Source organism: Monodon monoceros, unplaced genomic scaffold (genome assembly GCF_005190385.1).
Source record: "Monodon monoceros isolate NGI ecotype Baffin Bay Population unplaced genomic scaffold, NGI_Narwhal_1 Super_Scaffold_11, whole genome shotgun sequence".
Taxonomy (NCBI): domain Eukaryota; kingdom Metazoa; phylum Chordata; class Mammalia; order Artiodactyla; family Monodontidae; genus Monodon; species Monodon monoceros.
The window spans coordinates 53,755,142-53,773,613 of record NW_021703767.1 but is presented as its reverse complement, the minus strand read 5'-3'; the positions used below and the strand labels follow the sequence as shown (position 1 = coordinate 53,773,613).

The following is an 18,472-nucleotide window of genomic DNA, read 5'->3' as shown; positions in this document are numbered from 1 at the left end:
TCTCTTTTCCTGGGACTTCATGTCCACTGAGGAGGGAGGAGATTTCTTGAGGTATGTTGCTTTGCCTTAGTTTTCTACCAGACCTGCTGAGTCTTTAAAAAGTTAAGTCTGCAGTTGAGGACTTAGCAGTAAGAGGGTATCAGCTCCTTACACATTCTCACAGTTGCTCAGGGAACAAAGGGCTCAGGAAATCATCTCAGGAGAGGAGCAAAGACAGAGTAGATAATACTTACAGATATGAAAGATAGTTCTAGATGTTTGCATCTAAACTGCATAAAATCACATCCGCAGGCATATAGTGTACCAGTAATAAATTGTCTTGACAAGCAGTTGTTTATTATAAATTTAGCAACTTTTTATTCAGATGCCTTTGGTTTCATTAAATTAAACATTAAGATAGGAATCCATAGCTGAAGATAAATATTCCAGTGTGAATCTTATGGATGTAAAATAAATTTAATGTTTTTCCATTTCTATCAGCATATTTTAAGACCTGCCTCGGGAAAGTGCTTGCTTGGCAGCGGGCTGAGCTCAGTGTAACTTTTGATTTTAAGATCATTTTAGGGGCATGCCAGAGTCGAGCATGAAGCTGTTCAAAAGACTATGAGTGAAGGGAGATTTCTTCCTTGAGTTTTGGGGACTTTCTGGTAGCTCAGGATTTTCTAATGTGACCCTCGTGGATGCCCTGAGAAACAGGAAACTGTCAGTAGAGGCCAGGATGGGAGCGACAACAATAACAACGCAGTATCTTTTCAACTAGAGAGTTGTCACCGTTGTCCTGCTCGGGGGATGGAGTTTCAACCACTGCTCCACAGTACCAGTTAGCTCCCACCTTGGGTATATATGAAGGCTAAATGAGGAACCTGGGCATCTGCCTCCACCTGCCTGTAAAAGTCAGCTCCTCTCCTTGCCCTGCCGAGTGGTTTCAGAAACCCAGCTAATGCAGGACACAAATAAGATAAAGTGTTTCATAACATAACATCTACAATGTCCAGGTTTCAATAAAAATGACGCCTTATTTGAAGAACAGGGAGGATCTCAAACTGAAATAAAAAAGATAACCAATAGATGCCAACACCAAGCAGAGAGAGATATAATAATTATCTGAAAAAGGGTTTAAGCAACCATCATGAAAATACCTCAATGAACAGTTATTAACTTGCTCAAAGAAAAAAAGTCTCAGCAAAGAAATCAAAAAGTCTCAGGAAGAAATAGAAGATATAAAGAAGAACCCAGTGGAAATTTTAGAACTAAAAAATATAGTAACCAAAATTTTAGAAAAGCTAATGAATTGGCTCAACAGCAGAATGGTGGGAAAAGACAAAGGAATCAGTGAACTTGATGACAGAACGATAGAAATTGCCCAATGTGGAAAAAGACGAGAAAAGAGACTGAAAAAAAATTAGCACAGCCTCAGAGATCTGTAGAACTAAAACAAAAAATCGAATATTTGTGTTATCAGAGTCCTTGCTGTGTGGTATTGGTGGAGAGATAGACACAGAGATCAATGCAGCAGAATAGAGAACCCAGAAATATGCCCACAAATGTATACCCAACTGATTTTTGACAAAAGTGCAAAAGAAATTCAGTGGAGGAACGGTAGCTGGAGCAGCTGGATATCCATTAAAAAAAAAAAGAACCTTGATTTATGTCTCATACCTTCACATCTTACACAAACGTCAACTCAAAGTGGATCACAGACTTAAATTGAAAATGTAAAATTATAACATTCTTAGAAAAAATATAGAAAAATTTTAAGCTCTACAGTTAGTCAGAGTTCTTAAAATTGACATTAAAAGTACCATCCATAAAAGGAAAAATTGATAACTTGAACCTCATCAAAATGAAAACCTTTATTCTGCCCAAAAAAAAAAAAAAAAAACTGTTGATAGGATGAAAAGATAAGCTACAGACTGGTACAGACTGGGAGAAAATATTTACCAACCATATATCCATCAGAGAATTAGTATGTAGAATATATAAAGCACCCTCAAAACTCAATAGTAAAACAAACACTCAATTAGATAATGGGCAAGAGACAAACATTTCTCTGAAGAGGATATACAGATGGCATATAATCACATAAAAAGGATGTTCGTCATCATTAGCTATTAGTGAAATGGATATTAACATCATGAGATATCACTGTGCACCTATCAGAATGTCTAAAAATGACTAAAATAAAGACAGTGACAACACATAGTGCAGGCAAGAATGTAGAAAAATTCGCTAACTCATAGACTGCTGGTGGGAATGTAAAATGGTACAGCTACTCCAAAGAAGAGTTTGGCAGTTTCTTAAAAAAACTAAACATGCAACTACCATACAACCCAGAAGTTGTTCTTTTGGGCATTCATCCTGAAGAACTGAAAACTTGTATTCACACAAAAACCTGTACATGGATTATACAGGGATTTAATTCTCTTAATTCTTTTTTTTCTCTAATTTTTCTAATAACTTAAAAAACTTTTTTTATTGGCATATGGTTGCTTTACAATGTTCTGTTAGCCTCCACTGCACAACAAAATGAATCAGCCATACACATACAGATATCCCCTTCCTTTTGGACTTCCCTCCCATTTAGGTTACCACAGTGCATTAGGTAGAGTTTCCTGTGCCATACAGTATGTTCCCATCAGTTGTCTATTTTATGCATAGTATCAATAATGTATATGTGTCAATCCCTGTCTCCCAATTCCTCCCTCCCCACCCCTTTCCCCCTTGGTATCTATACATTTGTTCTCTACATCTGTCTCTATTTTTGCTTTGAAAATAAGATTATCTATACCGTTTTTCTAGATTCCACATATATGTGTTATTGTACGATATTTGCTTTTCTCTTTCTGACTTACTTCATTCTGTATGGCACTCTCTAGGTCCATCCACATCTCTACAAATGACCCAATTTTAGTTCTCTTAATTCTTAAGAGGGGAGTGGTTAAACTCTAGTACCATAGATTATGACTCAGCAACAAAAAGAAACAAACTATTAATATACTCAACAACTTGTACGAATCTCCAGAGAACCATACTGAGTGAAAAAAGGCAATCCAAAAATGTTACATATTATATGATTCCATTTCTGTAATATTCTTGAAATGTCAACATTATAAAAATGGAGCCCAGATTAATGGTTGCCAGGTCAAAAGGAGGGGCTATGTGGCTCTAAAAGGCAGCATGAAGGATCCTTGTGGTGATGGAAATATTTTATATCTTGACTGTATCAATGTCCATATCCTGGTTGTAATTCTGTACTATAGTTATGCAAGACGTTACCATTGGAGAAAGTTGGGTAAATGGTACATGGGATCTCGCCGTATTATTTCTTACAATAGTATATAAATCCATAATTATTTTAAAATAAAAAGTGTAACTAAAGAAAACCAAAATGTAAATCATGTCCTTTCCTTGCTCAGATCCTCCAATTGTTTCCTGTAACTCTTAGAATAAAATGTATACTCCTTTCCATGGCTACAAAGTCCCAAAATACATAGTTACTGCTTACCTCTCCTTGCTCTTCTTCTAACATACCAAGTTGTCCTCAGGGCCACTGTGTTTGCTGTTCCTTCTGCCTAACACACACTTCTCCCTGTTTTCCCAATAGTCAACTTCCTTAATTCAGAGCTCTGCTCAAAAGTTAATTCTTCAGAGATGCCTCATCTAGCACCCTCTTTAAAGAAGAACCCTTCCACCATCCTCACTAAGTCTCTTTCTCTGTCGGTCTGTCTCTCTCTTTCTCTCTCATTCTCTTTACATACTGTCTATAATTGCTCAAAGTTCAATATGTTATAAACTAATTTATAATCTGTTTCAGACCAGATCTTTGCATGGTTATGTTTTCCTTATAGAAGTAAAATATTGTAGAAAATGCTGAGGTCCTCTTTGACCATGAAAACTAAATGTGTGTCTTTTCCCTACTCCTCTATTAGATGTGTTTATCGTCAGATGTTTTTCTATGGACTAATATATACAAGCTCCATGTAGATTGTGTTTTATTGATATCCTCATATACTACACATTATTTTGCAAGTTGCCTTTTTCAGTGATACATTTTGGAAATGGATCCATGGTAGTATCTACAGATATAATTGGTATTCCATGGTATGTGTCCCATGTTTTATTCAGCAATTTTATTTATCCTATTAAAGAACAGACTTTTCCCTAAAATTTTATTTGTTGTTTAAAATAACAATTAACTAAACATCTTTTACATGTCTCCTTGGGCATATTTGTGATAACTAGTTTGTTATTTAATTTCCTACATAGTACAATGACTGGTAATGTGAATTTCAATTTTAAGATGTATGAATGTTTCTTGCTATTTTTGTTGTTGATTTCTAATTTTTTCTAATAGGATCAGTGAATAAGCCTTGTGAGACTTATACCAATTTTTTGAAACTTGTCATCTTTATAGCCTGATAGAAAATCATTTTTTTTGTTGTGTAAGTGTGCTTAAAAAAGAATCTGTTCTTTTTCATGCAACTCCTCATGGGGTGTGTGTGTGTGTGTGTGTGTGTGTGTGTGTGTGTGTGTGTGTGTGTAGTAGATCAAACTTTTAAAGTGTGGCATTAAAATCCTCTGTACTAATATGCTTTTCTATTTTATCTGTTGATTTCTGAGATGTGTTATATTCTCCTACTGTGAACTATGGATTTATCCATTTTCCTTGGAAGTATCAGTTCTTCCTTTATAAGTTTTGTACTTCTGTTGTTAGATGCTTAAAATTTATGATTAGATTGTTGTGTTATCAGTGTGTCATGAACTGCTTGAAAACTCTTTTAAAGCTTTTGCTTTGAATTCTCTTTTGTGTGCTATTGCCAATGCAGATTTATTTTGCTAGCATTTACCTTTATTTTCAACTTTCTTGTGTCCTTTTTATAAAAAGTGCATCATTTAAAAATAGAATATGGTTAATTAGTTTGTTTTAACAAATTTGAAAATGTCTTCCAAAAGATGAGCTAATTTAAACACATTTATATTTACTGGGTCCACTGAAACCTGATGTCTTGCTTTGTGTTTTCTCTTCACCATGGTATCTCTTTCTAAATTGAAAATGATACTTCTATTTCTATGCTTTTAATGTTTCCATTGTGACTTTAGCAGGTGTTAGAACTTATACTTTTAAAAACAAAGATTTAAATTATTGAACATCTGTATATACCCTAAAAGATGTAAACAAAGATGTGTTTGCATCATTTAATTTCCACTTCTGTGCTCCACCCTCACCTCAGGCACCTCTTCCCTTCCCCCACATACACATATGTGTTAAATGTTTTAATAATCAGTACCTATTTAAACTTTACAGTAACGCTGAGTAATTAATGTACTGTTACTTCCTGAATTCCAATAATTCCTCCTGGCTTCATTTTTCTACTTTCTGTGGTACCTTCTTTGGTAATTCTTTTACAGAATACCTCTCCGGGACACATATTGTGAGCCCTTATAGATCTGAAATCTCCTTATGTTAGTCCCACTTTTGAATAATAGTTTGTCTGTTATAGAATTCTAGGGTATGAGGTGACTTGGAAGCTGGTCTCTGGGCACAGGTTGCTATGGGCCCTGCCAGGGCTCTGGAGCATATGCTCTCACCTAGACTTTCCACCCAAGGGGGACACTCTCCTTTCTCTCTGTGTAGAAGGTGTGTGCACGTGGAGGGTGTGTATAGTGCATGGGTTGTGTATGCTTGAGGATCTGTCTCTCCTGGCTGATTGAACATTGAATACACTTAAAGTGTTCAGTGTTGCTGCAGTGAAAAATGGGAGGAACAGAGCTGCTCAACCATCACCCTAAAGCTGTTGGACATTACTGTCCTATGTGCTTTCCAGTAGAGGATGACAGTGCTACCTCACCCATAGATGCCTTGGTTATTTTGCTATAGTGCATATGTAATTGAGCTTCATACTCTTCCGGCTGATCACCTATAAGACAGCTTTTCAATATGAACTCTTGAAGACAGGGGTGTGTCTTAGTCCCTTTCAGGCTGCTACAACAAAAGTATCATAAACTAGTTGGCTTATAAACAGCATTCACTTCTCGCAGTTATAGAGAAGCTGAGAAGTACGAGATCGTGGTGAGAAGTGCTTCCTGGACTGCTGTCTTTTCACTGTAACCTCATGAGACCCAAGAGGTGAGGGATCTCTCTGGGGTCTCTTTTATAAGGTCACTAATCCCATTCATGAGGGCTTCACGTTCATGACCTAATCACCTCTCAAATTATCTAACTCTTAATACCATCATTTTGGGGGCTAGTGTTTCAACATATGAACTTGGGGTAGTGCAAACACCCAGACCATAGCCGGGTGTTATCAGTAGCTGTGAGTCACCAGGCCCTAATGGGTCCTGAACCTCATTAGGTGAATGATTTAATGCCCTAACCTAACTCATTCTCTTTGTATCTTATGCTTCCCTGGTTTATCTTTTATTCAGGCTACTGCATTATCATTTGATCCCACTTAGCCCTTTGCTCCTCTTGTCACTGAACCCTACTACCTTCTTCTGCCTTACATTGGAGAATTGGTGGAAGAGGAAGAATCTATAGAAAGATGATATTTATCAAAATCATCAAGAGGAGATATTTATCAAAATCATCAAGAGGAGAATGGGGAATGTAATTACCACTGGTGTGTAGTGATTGTGGATACTTTTTTGCTTCTTTGTCTGTTCATGCATTTAGGAAGTATTTACTGAGGATTTGCTGTTGCCAACCACAGTTTCAGGTGCTGCAGATAAATTATGGACAAAGTGCAGGTGATGAATGTGGTCTTGGAGTTTTGTATGCTATTGGTAAAGACAGAGGTAGTTGTTTGAATCAGACACTTTTTGTGATATTCTACCAAATCACAGTTACAGTTTCTGGATTCAGATTTATCGGTGCATATTTGTTTTTCATTAACTTTTTGCATTCATTTTCCTTTGATTCACTATTGCTGTGTGATGTGGGGAATCCATAAATCTTTGAGAAATAGCTGCTTTATTAGTAGTAATTCATCCATTCTCCAAAGTGACTAATTAAAAACATAAGAGTGATTGTATCAATGTATTGCTCAACACCTTTTAACGGTTTCTTATTGTTATCAGGGTAAAGTAAAATCTTTGATGTGGCTTCCAAATCTGGCATGATCTGACATCTGCCTACTTCTCCCTCTGCCTCATGCCATGCTTTTACCTCCTCTTGGCTGTCTCCATTCTGGTTTTCTCTCAGTTCTCAAACTTTCAACACATCAATCCACTCTGGGGCCTGTTAGCCTGAATAGTTTTCCTTCTCCCACAACTAGTTCCCAGCTGCTTTCCCTATTAATTCTCTTCATCTTTCAAAATTAGCTCATATATCCAATGAGTCATTCTATAAAGCTCCACTTAGTCAAATCTATTAAAAGCTCCCATAATACCCTGTTCTGCTTCACAATGCTTATCACACTGAAATGAATAATTAGTTGCTTATTGTTTTTTTTTTTCCTACATGTAAACTGTAAATTCTGTGCAGGCAGGGACTGTACCCATCTGGATCATTGTTTTATTTTTAGAACTTAGCATAGGTAACAATACATTATAGATACTCAGAAATATTTTTTGGTAAACTAATTCAATTTTTAAGTTGACCTGGTGTATGCAAAACACACCTTGTGTATTAAAGTCATGAAATAAAACTTCTATAGATGGTGGATTCAGTAATGTTTTCTCTTGGATGGGAACACAAGAGGAGTATAACTTCAGAGAACTGATGAAATGCACATTAGGGTATGCTCTTGGATGAGAGATGAAATGAGTTTTGAGGAGGAGAAGTTCTTTTGTATTTCTTGAGTTTTCTGATATTGACTTGCCTAAACTGAACTACAATATAAACCAAGGGTCCCCTCAGCTTTTGTTCTTTTTTCATTTTGTTTTTCTTTCAAAAAGCCCTGTGGACATCTGTCAAAACTACAAAGTGGAAATTGGTTAGCTTCATTTAACACCATATCCTGCTGCAAAGGCCTCACATCAAGGCACTTGCCATTTTACATTCTTCTTATTTTAATAGTTTTCCCAACTTGAAAAACTTAGAGTTGTAAATAGCTAAAGGCTCCCGTTGTAAATCCCTCGAAGATTCAATTCTATGAAGATGTTAAAACCCCAGCATTTCAGCAGCCAAAGGAATACAAACTTTCTCTGATTCCTCATCTGCAAGACTGATGAAATCACACTGATGAAATTAGGAGGGCTTTGGCAACACACATTGAAAGCAACATCTCTGGTGCTTTAACAGTAGAATTCCTTTGCCTTGGCTGACAGTATATATGTGTCTCTAGTCTCTAGCTGTAATTTTAAATTTAAAAGGCATTAAAAGTTTTCTGCTTTTCACTCAAATTTCACAAGAAAAAGACAGGAAACCGTAAGGTAATTTCCTCATAGGAAACAATATTATTAAAGGACAAATTATTGTTGCTTTGATATACTTATATTTTGTTCATGAATGTGAAAGCTTGTGGAGTTTGCAATTTATATAACTAGTTAATGAAAGCATAAACTTTACAAGTGGGATTTTTAAGAGATTTTAAAATAAAATATACACATTTAATACTTGCCACAGATACTGCACCAGGAAACTATTCTTGTTTTATTGATGACGTCCCCTTCTTTGGTGTTTGATAGATTTCCTACTAGAAGCAAGCTTGTTTTGTTGAATTGTTTGTCCAAAAGTGTGACACTAGACATTTTGACAATAAAAATGAGTATTTTTTATAAGCAACTGTAAATACTTTTTTCTATTCTATATTTGTTTGCAATTAGCGTTGCTTTAGATTTCTGTAGGGAATGTATTATCTGCTCAATATTTAGCACTCGATTTTTAAAAAGATATGTTCTGTATATCCTAGCATAAATGAGGCTTGATATAACTTGTCATGGTCAGCTAGCTCAGAAACCTTTTCATTTCAAATGCTGACTTGGGGAGGTAGTGTCAGGAGCTACTTACTGACCTAAAGAAATTACAGAAAGAGGTTAGCAATTATATTCACAATGTAAGATCTATGTAGCTCTTTATTTTTTAAACTGACCTCTAACTCAAGGCAGAAAATTAAGTCCTCTGTGATAGCCTGCAGATGGTACTTCCGTCTATTGGTGCTCCTTCAGCTGAATTAGCATTCCAGTGTTGTCTGTTTTCAGTTTTGTGACTGTGGCATTTGGAACTTTGTGTAATTTAATTGTCAAAACTTGACCATTTCTTTAATTTGTTATTGGGCAGTTCATCAGGGAGTTTTATAAAGTATTATCACGAAAGGAGTTATAGCTCTGCAGGAATTCTTCTGAAGCTGGATTCCATTCAGGAATATAAATGTTGTACATTTAACCAAATAATGGAAAACATCCTTGCATAGGGTAAATAGTAAATAGTTGCTAGGTAAATAGTAACTCCCCTGGACCAAGCTCTGTGATAGGTACTTAAGGGGCATGGTCTTCAATTCTCCTGACCACCCTAAAACATGGCTATAATACAGAAACAGTCTCCATTTTACATGTGAGAAACTGAGGCATTGATTTCTTCGGTAGCTTACCTACAGTCACCTAGCTAGTAAGCAGAAGAGCCTAAAATTCCAGCCGGCGGGTCATTCAGTGGTAATATAGATGACCCCACCCGCTCCACACACACCCCGCTCATATCTTTCGGCCTCCAATTTTATATTTATTTTTACCATACAGTAGTAGAATTTCTTCTCCCCTCATCACAGATGTTTGGTTTATTGCATTATGTAGCCCAAATGTGAACCATTTCTTAGATGTCACATTGAAGAGTTTTGTTCCTTGGAATCATACTAAGAACTTTAACTGACATTTAAAAGTACTTTCATCATCATTTTTTTATACAAAAGAGGCCAAAGAATCTTTTGTTATAAACTCCTTTAAGTCTTTGTTTCCAGATCAGTGAGTATAAATTCCAGACAAATATGCTGTGATAGGCGTAATAATGGCCCTCCAAAGATGTCCGTGTCCTGTGAATGAATGTTAGGTTATATGGGAAAAGGGACTTTGTGGATGTTATTAAGCTAAGGAACTTCAGACTGGGAGATTATTCGTGGATTATCTGAGTGGACACAACATAACCACAAAGATCTTTAAAAGAAAAAAAGGCAGGTGGAAGTGGTAGTCAGAGGCAGAGAGAGAGATTGGGTGATGATGCTACCCAGCTGGCTTTGAAGGTGGAAGAAGGAACCATGAGTCAAGGTCTGCAGGTGGCCTTTAGAAACTGGAAAAGGCAAGGAAATTGGTTCTTCTTTAGAGCCTTGAAAAGAAATGCAGCCTATTGCCCCTTTGATTTTACATTCAGTAAGGCCCATTTTGGACTTTTGACCTTCAGAACTGTAGCATAATGAATTTGTGTTGCTTTAAGTAATTTGTTACAGCAGTAATAGGAAACTAACACAGATGCTATTGATTTAACTTTAATTTTAGATGTGAAATCAAACGTAGATTGCCTTTTCTCCTCAGTGGGAGCCCAGAAGTTCTACGTAGAAGGTGGTTAAGGCCAGTAATGTGACTGAAATGGGGAGCTGGGAGACTTGTATCAACAACAAGTCTTCACATAACAAATCATTTTTCTTTGTAAAAAATAAAGGTACTATTTCTTTTTCTTATTTATTTCTTTATTCATTTATTTTTACTTTGATTTTACTTTACTAGCTTTTTGATTTGGAGGAAACTAAAATCACACTTGGGCTTCTCCTTGTCTAAAGGGTGTTTTGAAGATAAAATTTGGCAATGTATCATCCCCCAGTAGAGTAGTGTAAAGAACGTTGCCTGCTGTTCCAGTTCTTCAAGGATCAAGCCCTTCGTCACTGCAGTTACCCACCAACATTATACCCTGAGGGGAATTCAGGATGGAGAAAACCAGGAGGCATTCTGTGCTTTGGATACTGGCCCTAGACAGTTCAGATGTATATTTAGATACAGTAAGTCCCCTACATACTAATGACTTCCGTTCCGAGAGCACATTCAAAAGTTCAATCTGTTCGTGAATCCAGCAAAGTTAGCCTAGGTACCCAACTAACACAATCGGCTATATAGTACTGTACTGTAATAGGTTTATAATACTTTTCACACAAATAATACATTAAAAAAACACAAAAAATAAAGAAAACCTTTTTAATCTTACAGTACAGTATCTTGAAAAGTACCATAATCCAGTACAACAGCTGGCATACAGGGGCTGGCATGAGGTGAACAGGCAAGAAGAGTTACCGACTGGAGGAGGGAGAGGAGGTGGGGGATGGTCCTGTACTACTGCACTCTATACAGCACTGTACAGTAATGTACACAAAAGCACAACCACTTGCAGAGGATGCACGCATGCGACACTGCACACCAGACACGTGGACTAACTTACTTGACTGGACATGCGAGTTCATGTTTGCATCTTTGAAAGTTCACAACTTGAAGGTTCGTGTGTAGGAGACTTACTGTATAAATAATTTCAATGACCCCAGATTTTTGCATCTTCCCATACGTAGATAGAAAAGCACTAAAACCATTAACTTGAGATGTCTGTTCTTTGTGATTAGCAGTAATCATTTGATGTTCGACTACATGTCTTTTCCCAGCAAAAAAAGTTCGTATATATCCTGCCTCCTACCTTACCTCTTCAGAGCAGTTCCTTGGATCTACTGAGAGGCTGTCTCCTGGGCTGTAGTCCTCAGTTAAGGTCCCCGAATAAAACTTAACTTGAAATTTTTAGGTTGGGCATTTTTCTTTCAATTGACAGTAGTTAGTACATGGTAGGTTCTCAAAAATTGATAGTACTTTTGAAAAGCATGTCATGTTTCCAGCCAGACTCCAGGACTGTTCGGAGTGTGTGGAGAGGCAGTCATTGATTAAACGCTTTGTGAACTTTGAAGTACTCTGCCTGGAGCTCTCCCTTGTTTACACTGTCAATAAAATGGATGCAAGATGTTGAAATGCACATGCTTGGGAAAAATGACGCCTATTTTCGTGATCAAAAGGTCACTTTCAGTTATTCTCTGCCCCTTCAGCAATTCTGTCCTCAATAGCTAGACCTGGGAAGGTTTTCTCTGACTTTCTTGCCAATCTCACTGTGCCCTCAGCCAGGCCCTGGGCACTGCTTCCCTGTCATCCGGGAAAGCAGGTGAGAGGCTTTTCAGTTGCAGTCTTTCCACGAGAGCCCCAAACACCCCATAGTTAAAAAAAAAGCTACCCCTCACTGAATCTCAACTGAAACTCATTTTTATGCAGAGCAGTAGAAAGAACATCAGCTGTGGATTCTGATAGACCAAAGTTTGCGTCCGAGCTTTCTCACTAATTCGCAGTATAGCCTTGGGTAGACTGTCAACATTTCTGAATCTTAGTATCTAATCCATAACATGTGAATAATAATGCCTACCTTGCAGGGTCTCTGCAGTATTGAATTGAGATAATGTATATATAATGGGTCTAGGACAGGGCCTTGACTTTAGTGGGCATCCAAAAATGGCCAATAATTTGCGGTAGTGTTGAGGGCATTTGAGGCACTAGAGACAGGTGAGTTAGTCTTCAGCTTTTAAAAATATTTCTCTAGAGCCTCCTTTTACTAATTCCATGTAAGTTTGAAGGGTGAAAGTGAAAAATAATTTAGAATTATTATACAGCAATGTATTCTTTCAATCTTAAAATATACATTTTTACTTTTTTTTTTTTTTTTTTTTAATGGCGTGATGGAGATAAAGAGGCAAGAGTTTGTAGGACTGGTCTGCATTGCCTGAAAGGCTAAGACTGGCTTGTCAAGCACATCTGCATTGTTAATGACTGTTTCAATTTGCCTTGTTCATATAATGTTTTCTTTAATGTGAGATTAACTTCAATTAAAGCCTTTTGTGGCTATGTTCATTCTTCGACTTTCCCTTTAATTGTTCTCTGTGCATTTCTTCTGCATTAGCAGCAATTTACTTGTGCCTACTACTGCAGTTAGAACTAAGCTGAACTAATTCAACTTCTTAAGCTGAATTTTAGCTATGAGTCTTTTTTCTGGATAGTTAAAAAATTTAATCCATTATTAAGCTAGTGAAAGTAAAACCCTGTAAAAATTCATATGATGATTATAACTGACATGGCTCCTTTTCTAGACTTGAAAGGATTAAACTCAACATCTGAGATATTGATTGTATAAGATTCTTCATTTTCTCTCTCTCTCTCATAAGAAAGGAAAATTTCCCAGGCAAGAGAAAATGCACTGCGGTGTTGTACAAGCCTCTCTTACTGATTGTGGTTCAGAATTGTGCAGTATTGACTACATTGATTTAAAGTCTTATGGACAATGAATACTCATAATTCTGTGTCTGAATGAGAGAGGGAGAGAAAGTGGGTCACTGAAGATTGCTGAAGCTGCCAATTAGTGACACTGTTCATTACTTTCTGGAAAGAAAGACAGGTAAGACCTTCAGGGCCTTGATGATGGAATTCACAAGGCTTTGGGGTAGCTCTAAACAAAGTAATTACTTATATGTAGCTGCTGCTTTATTCCAGAAAGACAGTAGGTGCTTAGGGACCATGAGGAGGGGAAACTAAAATACAAAATATAAAATCAGGAGAGCAGAATGTTCTCAAGTTTGGAGGAAGAAGAAGTGGTGTCATTATGAAGAGATGGACCCGCCAAAGCCTGCAGCATCTGTCTTCAGCTTCTGGAGTATGTAGTAGGCCCTCCAAGTGGGCACACAATTATGGAAATATGTGGACCTGTGCTTATAACATTGCAATGGGGGTGGGTAACATCTAGAAGGTATTTTTAGTTTGCTGGCATAAATAAGTCCCTACACCATGTCTGTTTTAATTTATATCATCTGTGCTTCTTCAGTTAAGGAGTAATTCCCTTATGCTTTATGACAGGAGATGTATAGACTTTTCCAACTTGTTGAGCTGTCATATTTCTTGAGGTCCTGTTTAAACAAAATAAGATATAGAGGAAAGAAACAAGGTGAGATTTCTCAGTTGGAAAGAACCTAATTCAGAACCCTTGTTTTGCAGTTGGGGAAGTCTGTGTCCTGGAATAGTGAAGTGATTTATCAGAGAGGAAATAAGGTGAGTGGCAGAGCCACATTAGAGCTCAGGCTTATGAATCTACAATCCAATCCTTTTCACTGCACTCATTGGAAAAACTTCAAAGTAATCATTATAGAAATTCCTATGATGTGTTGAAAAACAAAAGGTGGTTATTGAATAGTTACTGTGTTTCAGACACTGTTCTCAGTGAATATAATAAAGATCCCTGCCTTCCTGGAGCTTATCCTAGTGGGAAGAGATACACGATGAACAAGTAAGCACAGAAATACAGTGGATGTCAGATTGTGATAAGTGCTACGGAGAATAATAAATCAGGAAAGCAATGAAGGGAAGTGATATTTGAGCAAAATCTGAGCAAAGTGAAGAGGTGCCTTTTAAGCCTTTGGGGAAGAATATTTCAGAGGGAACAACAATGTTCCTGAAGAAAGAATGTACTTGATGAGCTTGAGAACTTGCAAGGAGACCGGAGTGGCTGGGCAGAGTGAATGAGAGAGAGAGGGGAAAGAGGTGAGGTCAGAGCTAACACAGGGATGGAATACACAGGGCTTTTAAGGCAATCTTAAGGATTTTTGGCTTTGAGGAATATGATTATCAGTTTCATGTGTCAACTTGGCTAGGCTATAGTACCTAGGTATTTAATCAAACACTAATTTAGGTGTTGTAGAAGTATTTTGTAGATGTATTAGCACCTATAATCTTGATTTTAAAGCAGTTTGTCCTCAATATTGTGGTAGACTTCATCCAATCAAATGAAAGTCCATAAGAACAAAACCTGAGGTTTCCTAGAGAAGAAGAAATTCAGCCTCATGACTTCAACATCAACTCCTGCCTGAGTTTCTAGCCTGCTAGACTGCCCTCTCTAGACTTCAGACTTGCCAGCCTGCACAATCACCTGAGCCAATTGCTTAAAGAAATCTCTTTATTTTGTTCCAGTTCTCCGTACAATTTGTCCTGTTTTATTGATTCAGTTTCTCTGGAGAACCCTGACAGATACAAGTGAGATGGGAAACTATTTTAGGGTTTTGACCAGAGAAGAAATATGATCTTTCTTAGGTTGAGAATAAGCTGCAGAGGTTCAAGAGTGGATGCAGGGTGACCAGTTAAGTCTATTGCAATAACTCAAGTGAGAGATGATGGTAGCTTTGCACTAAGATAGTAGCAATTGAAGTGGTAAAAAATGGCAGATTCTGAATATATTTTGAAGGTAGAGTCAACAGAATTTGCTGATGGGTTAATGGGGAGTATGAAAGAAGGAAGAATCAAAGTTACTCCAGGTTTTTTGGCCACAAGTAGAACAATGAGGTTGCCATGCACTAAACTGGGGAAGATTTAGGGAAGATCAATTTTCGTGAAGGGAGGAGATCAGAATTCAGTTTATACCTGGTACATTTGAGATTCCCATTAGACATCTAAGTGTGGGTGGGGAGTAAGCAGTTGGACATGACAGTCTAGAGTTTAGTGAGAGAGATCTGGACAGGAGGTATAGGTTTTTTGTTTGTTTTGTTTTTTGGCTGTGCCACGCAGCATGCGGGATCTTAGTTCCCTGACCAGGGATCAAACCTGTGCTCCTTGCATTGGAAGCGTGGAGTCTTAACCACTGGACTTCCAGGGAAGTCCCAGGAAGTATAATTTATAGCATCAAAAATAGTTGATATTTTAAGAAATGTGTATAGATAGAAAAGGAGAGAATATTTAGGGCCTTGAGCCCTGGGTACTGGAACATTAGAAACATGGGAGATGGAGATGAAATGGCGAAGAGACTGTGACAAGGCAGCTAGTGTGATGGGAGGAGAACAAGAAAGAGGAAAAGAAGTGAAAAGAAGTAAAGTGGCTGAGAAAATGTCAACTATGACAAATGCTGTTTATAGAATAAGGTCTGAAAATTGATTATTTGATTTAACAATGCTGACCTTCACCAGAGCCATTTTGGTGTAGTGGAAACAAAAGTCTGATTGGAAAGGAAGAAAGGAGAGAAGGTAGACAGGGAGGATAGCTGTATGCTTTTAGGAGTTTTCCTATTGGAAAGAGTGTTTTCCAGAAGGGGTTGTGAGGTCTAGATGCCTTAAAAAAAGATGCAAATAAAACGTTGAATTTCTATGCTCATGTGAATGATGTAGTGAAGAAAGAAAGTGGTCACAGGGAAAAGGGGAGCATTGTGGAACTATGTCCCTGAGGATACGAGTGGGGAAGGGAGCTAGTGCATCAGTGGAAGCTCCTCATAGAGGAGCTAAGTAAGGCAGTTCCTCTATAGCAATGGGAGAGAAGGCAGTGTATGTACAAGGGTTCAATTGCAGGCATGTTGATAGCTGTGGAAATGGCAGCATGCGAAAAACCACTTCTGATGGCCTTGCTCTTCTGAATAACAGGAAATAAGACCATGAGCTGAAAGTGGGCACACATAAGCAGGAGCTAGGATTTGAGGAATGAGAAGACTGATATGGTCATCCAGGGGTGGAAAGGAAAAAGATTAAGAAAATGTGGTGCATAGAAGGGTAGTTTAGGCTTCTTGTCAGGGACACACAGCTCTGGGCTTCTGTCTTTGCTATTGATTATGCATATGGAAAAGAGTTAGATTTTTCTTTAAATTGACGTTTTAATTTTTTGTGTGTGTTTTTTGCTGATTAGTAAGAAAGTAGCAAATTGAAGTCAGAATTAGAATGAATTCTGGTAAATGAGACTAAAGGTGGATTTTCCTTAGACTTGTTATACCTCTAAAAATGGTGTTAATCTAACAAATGCCACTAAAACTTTATGGTCATATCTTTGAATCGAATATGATACAATTAAACCTCAATATGGCAATTAGGATATGTTCCAATCCCCAAGCCAGAAGCTGGGTGAGGAGAAAACCAATATCACTAAGGATATGAGAAGATATTAAGTCTCATCCTGGCTTATGGTTGGGAAAATGCTATTTGATATAATTACATCTAAAACTATATTTCTGAGAGCAGTTGTATTGAGAATTTTTATACTCATATACATAAACAAGAATGTAGAAGGTTTGGGAAAAATGGATCCTTAATTGTCATATTTCCCCTGATGTGATATTGATACTCTCAAACATGAGAGTCATCAAAAAACATGATTTGACAGCTGCCTTTGAAGATAACTCTTCCTTTAGTACCTTGCCAGACTTCCTCTCCTCTAAAACATTCAGTCCTCTTAAAAAAAAAAAAAGGGCAATGTCTAGTTCTTTTTGACACTTGGGAAATGATAATAGAAGCTTTGCATAGTTTTGCTTAGAATTCACACCTATGCAATTCCAAATAAGAGCTGTTGAAACAAATAAGAAAAACAGTCTAAGAACAAAGATATATGAATTCAGACAGAATAATCTAAGAAAATAGAGTTTTCTCTTTAAAAATCTCATTTTAACAATGCTAAGAAAACTCAACTCCTTTAAAAGTTATCATTGGTGTTTATTTAAACAATTTTCTCTGAGCTGAAGATACACCCTTGAGGTGAAAATATTTTTCTTTGCCAAAACCTTGAGGAAGTTATAATTGACTAATAATTCTCTGCTTTGAGAAAAACAGAACCATCAATATCAGGAGCATGTGTAATCTTTACAGCTTTTTTTTGGGAGTATAGTTGCTTTACAATGTTGTGTTAGTTTCTACTGTACAGCAAAGTGAATTAGCTATATGTATACATATATCCCCTCTTTTCTGGATTTCCTTCCCATGTAGGTCACTGCAGAGCATTGAGTTCCCTGTGCTTTACAGTAGGTTCTCATTAGTTATCTATTTTATACATAGTATCAATAGTGTATATATGTCAATCCCCATCTCCCAATTCATCCCACCTCCTCCTTCCCCCTTGGTATCCATACGTTTGTTCTCTACATTTGTGTCTCTGTTTATGCTTTGCAAATAAGATCATCTATACCATTTTTTAGATTCTACATATATGTATTAGTGTACGATATTTTTCTCTTTCTAACTTACTTCACTCTGTATGACAGTCTCTAAGTCCAACCACTTCTCTACGATGACCCAATTTTGTTCCTTGTAATGGCTGAGTAATATTCCATTGTATATATGTACCACATCTTCTTTACCCATTCCTCTGTTGATGGACATTTAGGTTGCTTCCATGTTCTGGCTATTGTAAATAGAGCTGCAATGAACATTGGGGTGCATGTGTCTTTTTGAATTATGGTTTTCTCTGGGTATATGCCCAGTAGTGGGATTGCTGGGTCATATGGTAATTCTATTTTTAGTTTTTTAAGGACCCTCCATACTGTTCTCCATAGTGGTTATATCAATTTACATTCCCACCAACAGTGCAAGAGGGTTCCCTTTTCTCCACACCCTCTCCAGCATTTATTGTTTATAGATTTTTTGATGATGGCCATTCTGACCCGTGTGAGATGATATCTCATTGTAGTTTTGATTTGCATTTCTCTAATGATTAATGATGTTGAGCATTCTTTCATGTGTTTGTTGGC

The 18,472-nt window shown here is 37.2% G+C and overlaps 1 protein-coding gene across 1 annotated transcript in view; it reads left to right on the top strand.

The window, feature by feature from the left end:
• Window positions 1-18,472, top strand: part of LOC114890266 — a 458,648-nt gene that overhangs the window by 98,166 nt on the left and 342,010 nt on the right. The gene's annotated exons all lie outside the window — the stretch shown is intronic.